The following is a 16,913-nucleotide window of genomic DNA, read 5'->3' on the forward strand; positions in this document are numbered from 1 at the left end:
GGGTCACATATTATAAAAATAAACACTTGGTCCTGTTCTTTCAAGGGGTTTTACAGTAGAGCCATACATAGATCCAAAAGCTTCTGCCATGAAAAGTTCAGCATGCTGTATGTATTTGGGATGCATCATTGAGTAATATGAAAGAAGAATAATTTAAGTTTAACACCCTAGGGCTGTTTCTTTGCTTTCTTCCAATTTCAGTGGCCCAGTCCACCATGATTTAGAAAAGAAATTGTTAACTTAATCTCAAAATGAACATGTGACTGATATGCCATCAATATGAAGTGAAGAAAAAATATGAATTGTTACAATTACATATATCATATGTTACATGATTTAAAATCTACCTTATTAGAGGCTAGGTGTAACTTGGGACTGCAAATTTTAAAAAGCATATGGAAGGATTGGAAGGAGTCTATGGAAAGCTAAGCAAATGATAAGAGGGAAAAAAAATAAAGTATGAGTTTCAATTTAAGGAAGATGGTAAGTTTATTTAGCCTGGAGAAGAGAAGACAGTAATGATGTGAGAATTTCCTCAAACATATGAAGGCGAAGCAGGGATATATTCAATTCATCTTTATTGTCTTGAAATAATATGCAGCAGAACATGGGTTTGAATGATAACATAAACTCAACCTTTCGTTCACACCGCAAAGCTATGTGTGGAGATAGTCTTGAATTTGCTTAAGTAGAAGTTGTATAAATGTATCTGTAGAGGCAGAATGTGATACTATAGTCACAGGAGTATAAATTAGAGAACTTCATTGAGATGGCCTCGAGTTCTATGGGACTGAAGTCAGTTCTATGACACTTAGTAGAAATGAAAGACAAGTAAAGAAATTATGTAATATTTTTTCTTAATGAACTATTCTAGGTATGGCTGAATGAATTGTGCTCTCCAAGGGATATTCAAAGAAGCAGCAGTAGTCACCAATCACTGAGTTTTCTTTTGCAAGATGGAAATTATGAATTAAGGGTAAAAGCTAAGTTTTCCTCCACAGTAAAGTGAGATTCTGAGTTACTGTATAAGAAAAGAGAACTATGTAAGAGAAGAGAGGAAGAAGAGATGAGATTATGGGAAAGAGGAAAGAATGTTGGAATTTTCAGTTAGAGAAATTAACAGATTTGCTTGTAAGTAGTGTGTGGTATATCTTTCTCTTCTTCTCTCCTAAAAGATTTCTCCATAAGATCATCACAAAATATCCATTTCTAGTTATTGCATCACAAAATTGAATCTCTGCTAGGATGCATAGAAAATACTAACTATAGGCTGGGCAGGGTGGCTCACACCTGTAATCTCAGCTCTTTGGGAGGCTGAGGGGGGAGGATTGCTTGAGGCCAGGAGTCCACAAATACTCAATATAGCCTCAGAATGGGATTGGATAAGAGCTGAGGTCACCTGTAGAAGGTGTGCTATGCTCAGGTGACCTGTATCTGACTAAGTATATTAACAGTAGACTAAGTAGACATTTCAATGTGTTATCAGGACTAAGTAAAAATGTTGATTGGGTAGAAGAAAATCCAAGACTAGGATTCCAGAGTGACTAGGATTGTCACCTTGGGTGAAGCAAACAAATCTTTTATGCCTTTCATTTTCAAATATGGATAATGTGTATATTCATCTATGCTGGGGTACAATAATGTGTGATCACTTAAAAGAAAACACAGACATTTGCTATCAAAAGTCCTACCACCAAACAGTGAGAACTACTGAGAACTGAGCAAGTACTTGGCACTGTGTCATGATTGACCACTTTCAGTGATTCTTCAAGTGTAGGCTGGGAATCCTGGGAGTCCTTTAAACTCATTCAGGGAGACTGTAAGGTAAAAGTTATATATAATTTATAATAATAATACTAATTTTTATAATAATAATACTAAGACTTTATAATAATAATAATACTAAGACTTTATTTGCTATTTATAATAATACTAAGACTATTTTATAATACCACTAATAATAATAATTTATAATAATACTAAGACTTTATTTGCTATTTTCAATCTCATTATCTCATTAATGCTTGGTGGAGTTTTTGGAGGCTACATGATGTATGATACTTCAACAAATTGAATGCAGAAGCAGATATAAGAATCCAGCTTTTTAAGGCCAGATCTTAGATTTGCAAAAAATATAAAACAGTGCCACTTTTCTCACAATTTTTTTTGAAATATATTTTATTAAAAATGTTATATATGTGTAATGGATTTATTGTTCTTATTTTAAAAGAATTGATAAATATTTAAACATTTTTCAGTTTTAATTTCTAACATAGTAAATATTGATAGATATAACTCACACAAACAAAAGATTTTGGAGAGTCTTCAATTTTTAAGAGTATAATGGGGATCTGGAAGTGAGGACCACTGGTCCATTACTTCACCTTGGCAAGGTAACTTTGCATAAGATGATCTGAGCATATTCTAACTTTCCCTGATCCTTCCATGGTCTTATGGTGGGTGGTGGTATCCTCAGTGAGAATCTCTCTGAGAGTGCAAAACTTTGGGATCACTCTCAAACTGACACAAAATAAAGCTGAACTGTGTACTTGGTTCCCCAGGCATTGCCATCACATCCAAGCCTCACAACATGTCTCATTCCTGTGCTGCAGGGAATCTCCAAGGTTACTCATCTCTGGGTCATGAGATCCATGGCATCTTAGGCTGCAGGAAGGGTCCTAGGGAAGATCTGGATCTGGTGAAAAGGCCTGGTCCCGCATCATTAGCAGTCTTCCTCTGTAAGTCTCTCAGCATATGCATAGTAAGAGTGCTCAAGTGTCAACCTCAGAACAGTGAACTGTTACTGAAGTTCACGATGTGTGAGACATTGGTGGGGGCAATTTTTGTGTATTGAATCTCACCACACATTTATGAGTTTGATATAATTATTACTCCAATTTTATATGTAAGGAAACTAATGCAGACATTTAAGTAAATTTGCCCAAGTTCTCACAGCTAGAAAGTGGCAGGAGTAGGACACAAACATATGTACTCTGGCTCCAGGTTCTGTGGCATTACCCACTATATTGTATCACCCTCCTTACAGACTTGATGACTGTAATTTCCCCCTTAGCAATGTACTAGGAAGGGCAGGCAACCACTATACCAAACAACCTAAAATTTACAAAAGATGAATATAAATGTTGTTCCTTTGTGTTCCACCGCTAAGTGGGTCGGTGAGGGCTCCATATGGTCACTTGAAAACCCAGAGTTCTTCCATCTTATGGCTTCATCCTTCTATAGGTCCTTGGAGTGGTCTCTGTATGGATGGGGAAAGAGAGAGTGGAAAACTGTACAACAAGAGTGTTTTGTGGGCCAAGCCAGCACTTCTGTCTATATTTCACAGTCAAATCACTCATGTGGCCACATCCAACTGTGAGGGATGTTGGGAAATGTAGTCCACCTGCCCAAAAGGAGAAAAGTTGAACAATTAACTGTACCTTTTTTTTTTTTTTTTTTTTTCATGAGCACTCTGAAGAGTTTTCTGTTAATAATGTGGAGATTCCAGGAATATTGCCAAGGGCTGAGCTTACAGATCAACTGATACTTTAGAAGGTTTACCAATAATTGTATATCTCTGACATGGAACAAGGCCACCAGGGGCCAGGTGTTCAAATACAAGTATATATGGGCCTACAGTTAAGTATCAAAAATTTTAATATGATGTTAATGCTAAGCAGCTCATATAACATTTTAATAAAAATTAGAAAAAGACTTACTTTCCTAAAGCACTTCATTGCTATGTTTGAGAAAATTTTCTGAGCAAATATATATATCTATAATTAACATTATGTGAATGGTGTCCTACAAAATTGTGCAGTGTACATTCTGCACAACTGTATAAGGAGGGCCTCCCTTTATGCTGGCTGAGGACCCAACCACCTAAGTTCTTACAGTTTAGCCCAGGTTTCCAATTCTTTCTGTAATGCACCCAAAGAGTATAATTGAGTCATAGAGTCATAGCTTGATTTTCTTTTCTCTTTTTTTTTTTTTTTTTTTTTTTGTTTTTTAGATGGAGTCTCACTTGCTCTATCACCCAGGCTGGATTACAGTGGGGTGATCTCAGCTTCAACCTCTGCCTCCCGGATTCAAGCGATTTTCCTGCCTCAGCCTCCCAAGTAGCTGGGATTACAGGCGTGTGCCAGTATGCCTGGCTAATTTTTATATTTTTAGTAGAGACAGGGTTTCACCATGTTGGCCAAGTTGGTCTCGAACTCCTGGGCTCAAGTGATCCACCCACCTTGGCCTCCCAAAATTCTGGGATTATAGTCGTGAGCCACTGCACCTGGCCTTGATTTTCTTCTGGGTTCCTTCCATTTGTTCCTTGCACTCTAGCATCTCTCTCCATTGCTTGACCTTAGTAGAAAAGGAAGAACTACATTTTAGACTTCTAGGTCTGATGAGGTTTCTCAACACGCATTGTTGTTGAGTCTATAGCATTGTCCTATAGCAAAGTTTCTCAACCTCAACACTATTGACAATTGAGTGGATCATTCTTTGTTGTGGGGCTATCTTGTATATTGTTGGGCATTTCATAGCATCCCTGGTCTCTACCGATTAGAGTCCAGTAGCAACCCTTCTTACTAGTTGTGACAACCTTCTAAACTTCTTGGGTAAAAACACTCCTCTGATAGGGTGTTGTGCCTGTGCTACTTGGGTCAGAGCAGCGGAATCAATTCTTGGTTTGTGCTTTTCTTCATTCTCTATGCTCCCACCTTGGTCTCCCACCCCTGGGAATCACAGGAGCAGACATGTCACTGCTATTCTGAAAGGAAACTCCAATGACTTTCCATTGCACTTAAGATATACAAGATATCCTTCCAGTGGCTTGTGGGCCCTCTAACCTCCTCTGACCTTATCAGCTACCACTCTCCCCTGTATTCTTTGTAATCCAGTTCCTGGTACATCCCATGACCCTTCCTTTCCTAGGGACTTTACACATACTAATCTCCCTTTCTGGAATGATCTTCCTGACCCAATTCCTCTTCCCTTAATTTCCACTTACCTTTCAGTGTTCACAGTTTATCACTTACTTAGCAAAACTTTCCCTAACACCATGTTCCTTGTAAGAGAAGGTTTGGTCCTGAGTTAATTGCTAACAGAACATTCTGTACATTCTTTTATTAGCTCTTATAAAAGTTGAAACTATGTACACTACTAGATAATTAAATAAGTATTTTTTCTCCCACACTAGAAGGTAGGTTCTACAATGGGAGGACCCATTGGGGTTTCTTTATTCCCTAACATGTGGCAGACCAAATATCAAGGGCCTCTGAGATTTTGAAGGGCCTATTTCATAATTTGAGACCTGAGGAAAACAGATATTGGCCTCCAAAATATGAAAATAAGCTATAAAATTAAAAGTAATTAATGTGTAATTAAATGTTTACAAAACTTAATGATATTACAATATGGCAACCAAGTGAATGAAACCCTATTCTTAAGTAGATATATATGAATCAAATTAAATCACAGGAGCAAACTAAATATTTGATTCATAATGAAATTCAAAATTATAGATTTTATTAAAAATCTTTCAAATATGAATAGCAACAATGTATATTTAATGTGTGATGAGTATGCATTTTAATATGCTTGATATAATGAGGGGAGGGTGGCAGAGCTCCAAAGTGGAGTGCCCCTGGAGTGTACAATTGCTAGAATCTACACCTGTGTGGCTCACCATGGTAGCCACAGCAACTTGTACAATGCCTTCCATGTAACAAATGCTCAATATATATTTATTGAATGAAAGAATGAGTAAACCCAGGAATGTGCTCTACTGCCAAGCCCACTGCTCATTTAATGTCATCTTTGCATAGTACGTTTCCCAACGTGCAGATCAGCTGGGAACCTTTTCATCCTCGTTTCTGTTGAGATACAGTGAACTTTGAGAGCAGTCCCACTGACTGGGTTCTTAAGTCACTGTGCACGTGATGCCATGGCAATCTTGAGAGAATGCTTGGGGCCCCAGAAGCTTTCTAAAAGCTGTCAGCTCTTCTAATAATTCCATACTGAGAGTCCAAAATTCTCCTCTGCTGTGTCAACACACTCTGATATAGCTCTGATGTAGCTTTCATTCATGAGCCAGTGTAGGTTGTGTTAATTTTCTGGAATAGTCTCCTGGAACCTGGACATCCTGCGATATCAGTCACCTGGAGATAGAAGGATACCCCTTATGTTTTAAAAAACTGGAATGAAACCACATCTGGAAGGATTTCTGGAGGTGTTATCAGAAAGAAAGAATCTCATTATTGGCTGTTCTCAAATATACAAGAAACCCATAAAATGATGCCCAACATTACTTTTCTCACCAAGTAATCTTTCCATCTTGACAGTCAGCCTCTGATGGGCAATTGGGAGTTTTCCTCTTCTTGGTCTCTTTCCTCTGAATTTTTTTTTTTTTATCCCCCCCGGTCCTTATCTGGAGCCTTCTTGGCAAACACATTGGGGTCAGGTGGGTAGAGGCTGTCTTTCCCAGCTATGTTCTGGAAGGCATCCAGTGCATCTCTCCAGACAGGGTGAAGTCCTCCACAGGAATAGATTTACATCCTTTGGTTTCTTCAGAGTGGAACAATTATAAGACCAACTTTGGACTTGCTAACATTGACAGTCCCTCGTAACAAGAGTTCAAATATTAGCTTTAGCAAATGCAAAAGCTCCCTTCTCCTATGTTGAAGAGGGCAAGGATTGAAGTAGATTAGGGGGACAGAAAGCTCTGCCCTACTCACTGAATGGCCCTGAAGAATCTAGTTTAGTGACTCTTCTGTATTCCTCATGTTCCTGTTCCCTCAGCTTTCTCTCATCTTACCTTCTGTTTTATTCTACCCCACTCAACAAGATCCACTCATTTAACCCATCCTGAGAGTCCAAGGGCATCCCCAAGACCAAGAATGCATGAGAGAATTTACATCACTCCATATATCAGTCCCATAACAATTGAGATAACATTTTGCTTGATTACTTCTAGGCTATGGCAGACAGAGCCTCAGTAATAATACCTTGCAAGTATAACGTGTCTGTAATTAGACTGTCCTGTAATTAGGGAGCTGACAACTTAGCCACAGCCTGTCACTAGCCAGTGACACAGCAGGAAACAGGAAGAACCATAGAGAAGGACATCTGTCTGCCGACTGATGGCAAGAATCCCAAGGAAAGCCAGAATGAATAGATAATAATAACAGCAAAAACCCATGGAGAGGAGAATACTACATTTCTTGGTCAGAGACAAAGCTGGTTCCTTGGGAAGAAAGGGATCATGAATCTCCCTCCATCTTCCTGCTCTGAGAGAGAACTTATAAGCGGTAGATTTTAGTGCCTTACAAAGCCAGGCACACAGCTAAGGATGGATCTGAAGCTTTGGTAGTGACTGCAGGAAGGGTGAGAGAGAGGTCCCACATCAGAGGCAGACTGGACTGATGCCTCACAAAAGAACCCCTCTGAGTGGTTCTGAGCAGGGGAGGGAGTTTGATTTAATTAAATCAGCATTCTTCCTAGGGTGCTAAGGAACAAGTAGACCAGTCATCCTTGTCATTCCCCTAAACCTGCTGCTTTTACTGAATTCCTTGGAGTCTAATTTGGTTTCTCCCTTCCATTACTATCTCTCATACTCAATAGACAAGCCTAGCCAACCATCCTAATTCCATCATGGCTATTCTGTTTTAGATGCCCCAGCCCTAGTTTGCATCATTGACACACATTCTCTCACCTGGGTTGACCACTGAAAATATCCCCTTACTGGTTTCTGCCTCCAGGTTCTCTTCCTCTCCTTTGTCCACCCATTGCTCTATTGATAAAGCTCAATTTCCTATTGTAACTGCCCCTACAAGTCTTTGTTCTGGAGTTGCTAATGGAATCCCATTGCCTACTAAAATGGTAGGTCCATGGTGTGAAACTGAATACCTCATGTCAGAATTCATTTGTCCCTTATATCCTTAGTTTCTCTCCAACTCAGGGAATGCACTCCAATTGAAATACTTGTTCATTCCTGTTTTTATCTTCCTGTTTTCATCTTCACGACATTCTCTTTGTCTGGAATGGTCTTTCTTTCTGAATTCCCACACATCCATTAGGGCTCCTATATTAGTTCGTTCTCATGCTGCTATGAAAAAATACCTGAGACTGGGTAATTTATATTAAAAAACAGGTTTAATTGACTCACAGTTCCACATGGCTGGGGAGGCCTCAGAAAACTTATAATCATGGCAGAAGGGGGAAGCAAACACATCCTTCTTCACAAGGCAGCAGGAGAGAGAAGTGCCAAGTAAAGGGGGAAAAACCCTTATAAGACCATCAGATTTCATGCGAACTCACTCACTATCACAAGAACAGCATAGGGGTAACTGCTCCCATGATTCAATTATCTCCCACTGGGTCCCTCCCACCACATGTGGGGATTATAAGAATTATAATTCAAGATGAGAGTTGGATGGGGACACAGCCAAACCATATCATTCTGCCCCTGGCCCCACCCAAATCTCATGTCCTCACATTTCAAAACACAATTATGCCTTTCCAACAGTCCCGCAAAGTCTTAGCCCATTCCAGCATTAACCCAAAAGTCCAAATCCAAAATTTCATCTGAGACAAGGCAAGTCCCTTCCACCTATAAGCCTGTAAAATAAAAAACAAGTTAGTTACTTCCTAGATACAATGTGGGTACAGGCACTGGATATATACACTCATTCTAAATGGGAGAAATTGGCCATAACAAAGGGGCTACAGGCACCATGCAAGTCTGAAATCTAATAGAGCAGTCATGAAACCTTAAAGTTCCAAAATGATCTCCTTTGATGCCATGTCTCATATCCAGGTCATGCCAATGCAAGATGTGGGCTCACAAGGCCTTGGACAGCTCCAGGGCTTTGCAGGGCACAGCCCCCTCCCAGCTGTTTCCACAGGCTGGCATTGAGTGTCTGAGGCATTTCCAGGTGCACAGTTCAAGCTGTGGGTGGATCTACCATTCCGGGTTCTGGAGGACGGTGGACCTCTTCTCACAGCTCCAACCCCACATTTCCGTTCCGTACTGCCGTAGTAGTGGTTCTCCATGAGGGCTCTGCTCATGCAGCAAACTTCTGCCTGGACATTCCGGCTTTCCATACATCCTTTGAAATCTAGGTAGAAGTTCCCAAACCTCAGTTTTTGACTTCTGTGCACCCACAAGCTCAACACCACATGTAAGCTGCCAAGGCTTGGGGCTTGCATCCTCTGAAGTAATGGCCTGAGCTATACCTTGACCCCTTTTAGCCATGGCTGGAGCTGAAGCAGCTGGGATGAAGGGCACCATGTCCAGAGGCTGCACAGAACAGAGGGGCCTGGGGTCCTACCCACGAAACCATTTTTCCCTCCTAGGCCTTTGGACCCATCACGGAAGAAGCTACCATGAAGGTCTCTGACGTGCCCTGGAGACAATTTCCCCATTGTTTTGGTGATTAACATTCGGCTCCTCATTACTTAGGTAAATTTCTGCAGTGGGCTTGAATTTCTCTGCAGAAAATAGGTTTTGCTTTTATATCACATTGTCAGGCTGCAAATGTTCTGCTTCCCTTTTAAACATAAATTCCAATTCCAAATTATGTGTTTGTGAATGCATGAAACTGAAAGCTTTTGAGAGCACCCAAGTCACCTCTTGAATTCCTTGCTGCTTAGAAATTTCTTCTGCCAGATACCCTAAAGCATCTCTTTCAATGTCAAAGTTCCACAGATCTCTAGGACAGGGGCAAAATGCTGCCAGTTTCTTTGCTATAGCATAGGAAGAGTCGCCTTTATTCCAGTTCCCAACAAGTTCCTCATCTCCTTCTGAGACTTCATTGTCCATATCACTATCAGCATTTTGGTCAAAGCCATTCAACAAGTCTCTAGGAAGTTCCAAACTTTCCTACATCTTCCTGTCTTCTTCTGAGCCCTCCAAACTGTTCCAACCTCTGCCTGTTACCCAGTTCCAAAGTCGCTTCCACATTTTCGGGTATCTTTATAGCAGCACCCTACTATCTGTGGTACCAATTTACTGTATTAGTCCATTCTTGTGCGGCTATGAAAAAATACCCAAGACTGGGTAATTTATAAAGAAAAGAGGTTTAATTGACTCACAATTCTGCATGGTTGGGGAGGCCTCAGGAAACTTACAATCATGGCAGAAGGGGAAGCAAACAATCCTTCTTCACAAGGCAGCAGGAGAGAGAAGTGCCAAGCAAAGGGGTAAAGCCCCTTATAAGACCATCAGATCTCATGAGAATTCACTATCACGAGAACAGCATGGGGTAACTGCCCCCATGATTCAATCACCTCCCACAAGGTCCCTCCCATGACACAGGATTATGATAACTACAATTCAAGATTAGAGCTGGGTGGGAACACAGCCAAACTATATCAGCTCCCCTTCTTCAGGAGACTTCTCCTGTTTCCCAGCCCCATATAGCTCCCTCCTTTGAACAACCTTTATGGCTACCCATCCTCTTATCTCCACCTCTCACAGTTTGCTCAGACCTATGGACACTGTGCTGAGTGAGGTAGCTCTGCTATAGTTGAAAACTCAGTAAATTGGAAATTAGGATACATGTGTTTGAGGACTTCTACTTCCAGTTTTCTGGCTGTGTGGTCTCTAACAAATCATTTAACTTCCTAGGACCTCAGGATGATTATTCGTAAATTGGAGGCAATAATTCCTGCCTCATAGGATTGTTGTAAAGCCTGAGACGACATGTGCAGAAACCTTTCTAAACTTTAAAGCATTATACCAATGTGGGGCATCATAATGATTATCTATCTTATACTCTATTTATTTATATAGTTGCCTTATTAAATCTCTTTATAGGTCTTTAAGAAATAATTTTATGCCATCCTCCCACAACTAATTGTTAACACCCTGCATCAATTAGGCATGCATTCAGCTGCAAGTAACAAAATCCTTGGTTATCTTTGGCTTAAATGGAAAAAGGGAGCGAGCGGAAGAAAGAGAGAGAGAGAGAGAGAAGGTGGAGGCGTAAGGGGGTGGGGACAGAGATTTGTCTCATAAAATGAAAATTTGAAGGCCAAAATTCTAAGTTGGTTATATGACTTGACAATATCTTCCAGGGCCAAGCCTCTCTGGCCTCTACCCCACTGTTCTCAACATCTTGACTTTTGATTTTCATGTCTATTGCTTCATGGTTGCAAGATGATAGATATAGCTTAAGGCTTGATGACCTCATTTAGAGACAGGAAGCAGTGAGGAGGGAGGGAAGTACTGGATGCTGGATGGGAGGTGGGTCCTCAGGTGGTCTTGAGAAGGAACTTCATTTCCACATGAAAAGAGTAGGCACCAATGTCTGCTACAGCCCTTGAGGACAGGAGTCAAATCTTCATCTTGATTGCCTCTCCACAATGCCTAGTATATAGTAGATGGTGTATGGTAGATGTTCAATAAATATTAATTGAATGAATTAATAAGTAAAATAATAAATTTATGAATGAGACTTCAAAAACCTGGAATAACTGGTCTCAAGTCTGCCGTTTTTGTACATACATCTTCCTTAAAGTTCACCCTCATAATAGTCTTCAAGACTAGAGCAATTTATCCATCAAGCAGAAGTGCTGTTATTCAACGTGATTTGATTAGTTTTTGTCTAGTCGGGGGGCCAAGGTGAAGGAACATTATGTCAGAAAGACAGCATAAAAGTGATTCGGGATCTGTGAGGTTTAAAATGAGTTTGAAATATTAAAATATGTCTCAGACAAATATGAGGCTTTGCAGGTTTTTTCAATGTTGCATAAGAATTCAAAATATTGTTACAGGGTATGTCACATTAAGAATTCATAGTCTGAAAATTATACACTGGCAGAATCTTTTAAATGACCTCCTCCCCGTGCCTCTCCATACCTCATCAGACAAGAGGAGATTCAGTGGGAAAGCAGTAATTATAATCCTACATTGGCAGACTTTTCGTATGTGCCTGAGCAAAACGGGTGAGAGGGTGGGGATAAAGAAAGGAAGTTAAGTGACCTAATAAGGCCCAGGGGAAGGCCCATATAGCAAACGTGGTTCTTAACCTTGAGTAAAGGTCAGCTGCTAGGGGGCTGAGCTAATCATTGTGTATTTTATAGATATACAGTTATCTGGTAAAAGTTTCTGATATTGAATTTGTTCCTGTAGAACCTAGTCTTCTTGATTACAGAATTACCAATGTAGATGGAATCTCAAAATATTATACATCTCTTGGCCCTTAGGAAGATTCACTTGTGTATCTGCATTGTATCAGAAGGGGAAGGAAACGAGAACAGGACATGCACATTTATTTTAACCTATAAAGCTTACAAATGAGGAAGACAACACTAAGAAAAGTTGAATGATTTCTTAAGGGTCACTTATATTTACAGATTAGGGAATAGTACCAAGAAATCCTGGTGCCTTTCTGTTGTTCTTTCTTATGCCCCATATAGCATTTAAAATTTTTGAATATCCTTTAGGGCAGTCAAATATGAGAGGAAAAAAAACTGAATTATATTGGTAGAATTTGAGACATTTCTATTCCACAAATCTATATTCAAAAGTTCCCCTTATGATGCTAGATGAATCCCCAGGAAACAATGCTTCTTATAATAATCCTCATATTTAGTAAGAATTATTGTCATCACTTAGCTTTTCTGGTGTCACCTTTTGTCATCCCTAAAATGGGATAATAATAACGTTTTCCTCTAACTTACAGGGTTACTTCCAGGTATAAAGGAACAAAAACGTTTAGAAAACTCAAAACTTACAAATGTACAATAATGATTCATCTTTTTATTGAATACTGATGAAAACAATAATCTTTAAAACCAACTTCTCTGGCTTTCCAACCCCCAGTCCCTCTCCCAGACTATAGAATATGAGGACATGCACACAAGGTGAAAAGTAACAAAGGAAGGGACAATGGGGGAAGCAGGGAGAGCAGCTAGTAGGCCATTGCAATTATCCAGGAGAGAGACAATGGAGGCTTGGATGTAAGTGGTTGTGGTGGAGTTGGGAGGATATATAAATAATGTGGATCTATTTTGGAGGTAGATCTGAATGATCTGATGATCGGTTTTAGGTGAGGTTTAGGAGGAAAAAAAAAGTTAAAAGTGGCCCCTGGATTTTGGAGCTAAGCAACTAAAAGGATGAAATTGGCATTACCAGAGATGGAAAAGACTGTAGGCAGGAGTCTTCTCTATGGGAATTAGTTTTAGGCTATGTTAACTTCAAGGTGCCTGTTAGACACTAGATGGAGATGTTGAGTGGGTGGTCTGGAGTTGAGGGATCTAGGCCAGACATAGAAATGTGGGATTTGTCAGCATATAGAGAATATTAAGCATCATGAAACTCAATGTTGTCACTTAGGAAGTAAGCATAGATACTCAAAGAGAAGAAACTCTAGCTGAACCCTGGGACATCTCAATGTTTCAAGGTTGGCAAGATGAGATACAGTGACAGACGAGTAACAAAAAAGATATTGAGAAGACGCAAACAGCAAGGAAGGAAGAAAACCAGGAGAGTGTGGTGTCACCTAAGACGTGTGAAGAAAATGTTTCAAGGAAGAGGGAATGGTCAGCTGTGTCGATAAGGACTGAGCAATGGCTGTTGGATTCAGCTACGTGGAGTCCCTAGTTACAATGACAAGAACAGTTTTAATGTAGGGTGATTGTAAGGGTAAAAAGAAAACATGGATGGAATAGATTCAAGATACAGTAGGAGATAGCAAATGGAGAACTTTTTGGAGAAGATATGCTATAAAGGCAAGCAAGAAAAATGGGATTTAGCTGACAGGAGATGTGGTGGGAATTAAGAAATATTTTAAAGATTGGATAAAGAGCATCATGTTTGAATGCACATAGGAATGGTCCAACAGTTTGATTAAAAAAAAATACTTACATAGGAAAAAGAGACAGTAAGTGCTAGATTAAGGGCCTTGAGCAGGCAAGAGAGAGGAGAATCACAGGAGGGCCAGCTTTCAGAGCGGTGGAGTTCATTAAAAGGAACAGGAGGAAAGGCAGAGTACTTTAGCCAGTAGGAGGTAAAACCCTTCTGGTTTCTGAAAATTTATTTTATTTTATTTTTTAGAGATGGGGTCTATGTTACCCAGGCTGGTCTCGAACTCCTGGCCACAAGCAATTTTCTTACTTCAGCCTTCCAAAGTGTTGGGATTTCAGGCCTGAGCCATTGCACCCAGCCAAACCCTTCTGGTTTTTATATGTTCTATATCTAGAGAAGGGAACCAGGGCATTTCTTTTCTTTTCTTTATTTTTTTCATATAGGGTCTCACTCTGTTCCCCAGGCTGGAGTGCAGTAGCATGATCAGAGCTCAATGCAGCCTCAATCTCCTGGGCTCAAGTGATCCTCCCACCTCAGCCTCCCAAACTGTTGAGATTACAGGCGTGAGCCACCATGCCTGACCGAACTAGGGTATTTCGTAAATAATACAGATAAATGAGTTTTCCCTTACTCCTCTCTTTCCCCACCTCCTACATCTAACGCATCAACTGTTCCTGTTCAAAACATATCCTGAGCCTGGCTACTTTTCACCACCTCCTTGTCATGTCCTCTCTGAGCTGCTGCCAGCTCTTGCCTGGATTCTTGCAACAGGCTCCTAAATCAGTAACTTCCCTGCCCTCACACTCACTTCCCTCAAGAGTGGTCATTCAAAACATAAGTCAGATTTGGCCACTTCCATGCTAAAAATCCTCACATGGCTTCCCATCTCATTGTACCAGCCAGACAGCTGACACTGGCCTACTGTGCCCCACGTGATCTCACCCTTCTTGCCCCTGCAAATTCACTCACTCTCACTTCATTTAATGCGTTACTCTTCAGTCACACTGGCTGCCTTCGGATTCTTCAAACATACAATCATTGTTCCTGCCTCAAGGACTCCATCCTTGTTTTATCCTTGCCGTTCCGTCTGCATGGAATGCTCTTTCATATGAATTTTGTGTGGCAGCCTCCTTCTTGTTCTTCATATCTCAGTTTAAATGTCACCTCCTTATAGAAGTCTTCCTGAACCACTGAATAACAAATAGCCACCTAGCCACTCCCTTTCCATCAGAAGAATTTTAATTCTCTGCACATTTCTATCTGCTATTTTCTTGTTCACTACAATTTCTGATTTTGCTGTTTATCATCTACCTCCTCTTCATAAGTTCTATGAGAGCAGAAACTTGCCTTGTTGCCTAGTCTATTTCCCAGTGCCTACAGTGGTGCCTGGTACACGGGAGACACTTCATAAATATTTGCTGATTGAATGGATACCTTGCTGTTATTTATTTACGTCTGTTTTCAGGACTGAGACCAGATGGTCGAGATGCTTCAGTCCAGCTGAGAAATGCTTGGGGCTCTCCCTACTGTAATTTGCAGCGAAAGAACCCTCAGCTGCCAACCTATATGGAACATCTGGCCCAATAGCAGATTCCTAACACCAGCTTTAGATAAGGCCTTAACAATGATGAAGCTCCTCACACTTCCCTCTGAGAATCCCCCAGGGCATAAAAAATGCTACAGTCTAGGGCTTTAGTAACTGCCCAGGCAACAAAGTGTTTGATTTTTAGGCAAAAGTGCCTACCTCTGATTAATCCAAGCGAATGTTAGGCCTCCTAAATAGTCATCTTACAAGCTGAAACTTTTCCTACCAGTACTGCCAAGGCTGCAGACAGCTGTGGAAATCCTTCTAGAGCTAACATTCATGTGCCTCAACTCATATGTAGCCAGCTGTAAACTGGTGCTAACTTCAAGTGCTCATTTTGTGTAAGGTAAATATGTATTATTTCCATTTTACAGCTGAGGAAACTGAGTCTCAGAGAAGTTATAGGACTTGCTCTGGATCTGGTGACCCTGAATCTTTTATTCATGAGTACTTTCAACACTGTTTGAAAGTGTGTCTGGTTTTCAGAAATGACCAAATGTCACTTGAACCTAAGTAAAGCAAATTAAGTAGATTCTCAAGGTTGGATAATACAGTTTCCAACTAGTAAATCCTACAAGATCTAGAAGGGGCCTTAGAGATTATCCAGGTTAATAAGAAAACTTCAGAAAACCACATATGTACTCAGGATCCCACTTTTTTGGCTTTTATTTGTTTTAGGCAGATCTAGTTCATGCTAGACAAACCTATCCTAACCTCTGCAGCACACACCTGGCACAGAGAGGGGACACAGCTGAGAGACCAACTACTCCAATCTCTGCCCTTCTGCCAAGATGGCTTAAAGATATAAACACTCTGTGTTAGCATGTTTCAAGGGAGCAGCTTTTTCCATTGTTATATTAATGAGAAACAAAGGAGGAGGGGTGGAATCTCTTTGCTTTAGAAAACAATATCAATCCATTAGAAAACATAGTAGATAATTACTATATGAAAGGTGTGTAAAGACCTGTAGAAGTCAGTCATTTCCCTTGGTAGCTATTATGCTGTGGAGAGATGGCATCTGCATCATTCATAACTGTAGTGCACAAATTGGCACAGGGAGAAGGCCAACAGCAAGCTGTTCCAGGTAGACCAGATGTTTCGAAGGGAGGCTGTCTCTCTAGAAGTAAACACAATGTCTATTTCCTGTCACTTTCACTGTTGAATAATTAGCTATTTGGTATCTGGAATAATTATTGATAAATAGGGTAATCCTTTTAAAAAGAGCATCCCAACTGTTCTGTTCTCAGAAGGAAGCACTTTTTCAAAACACATTCTCCAAAGGCACTGTTTTATCCCCTTTTCCCAATCACGAGCTGGTCTTGTGCTGCCAGATGTTGACTCAGAGATGAGGGAATGTGTCGGTGGCCACTCTCTTGGGGGAAAGGTAGAAAAGGTGAAGGGGGAAAATAACTGGAGAATGTAAGAAGGCCTTTGTTGCCATCATTAACAGTCAGTCCAAAGGAGGTTGAAGGATGCTGGCTAAGTGGATGGGTGGGGAAAGAGACAGATGTAAGCCATGAA

The sequence above is a fragment of the Pongo abelii genome, chromosome X, assembly GCF_028885655.2.
Source record: "Pongo abelii isolate AG06213 chromosome X, NHGRI_mPonAbe1-v2.0_pri, whole genome shotgun sequence".
Lineage (NCBI taxonomy): Eukaryota > Metazoa > Chordata > Mammalia > Primates > Hominidae > Pongo > Pongo abelii.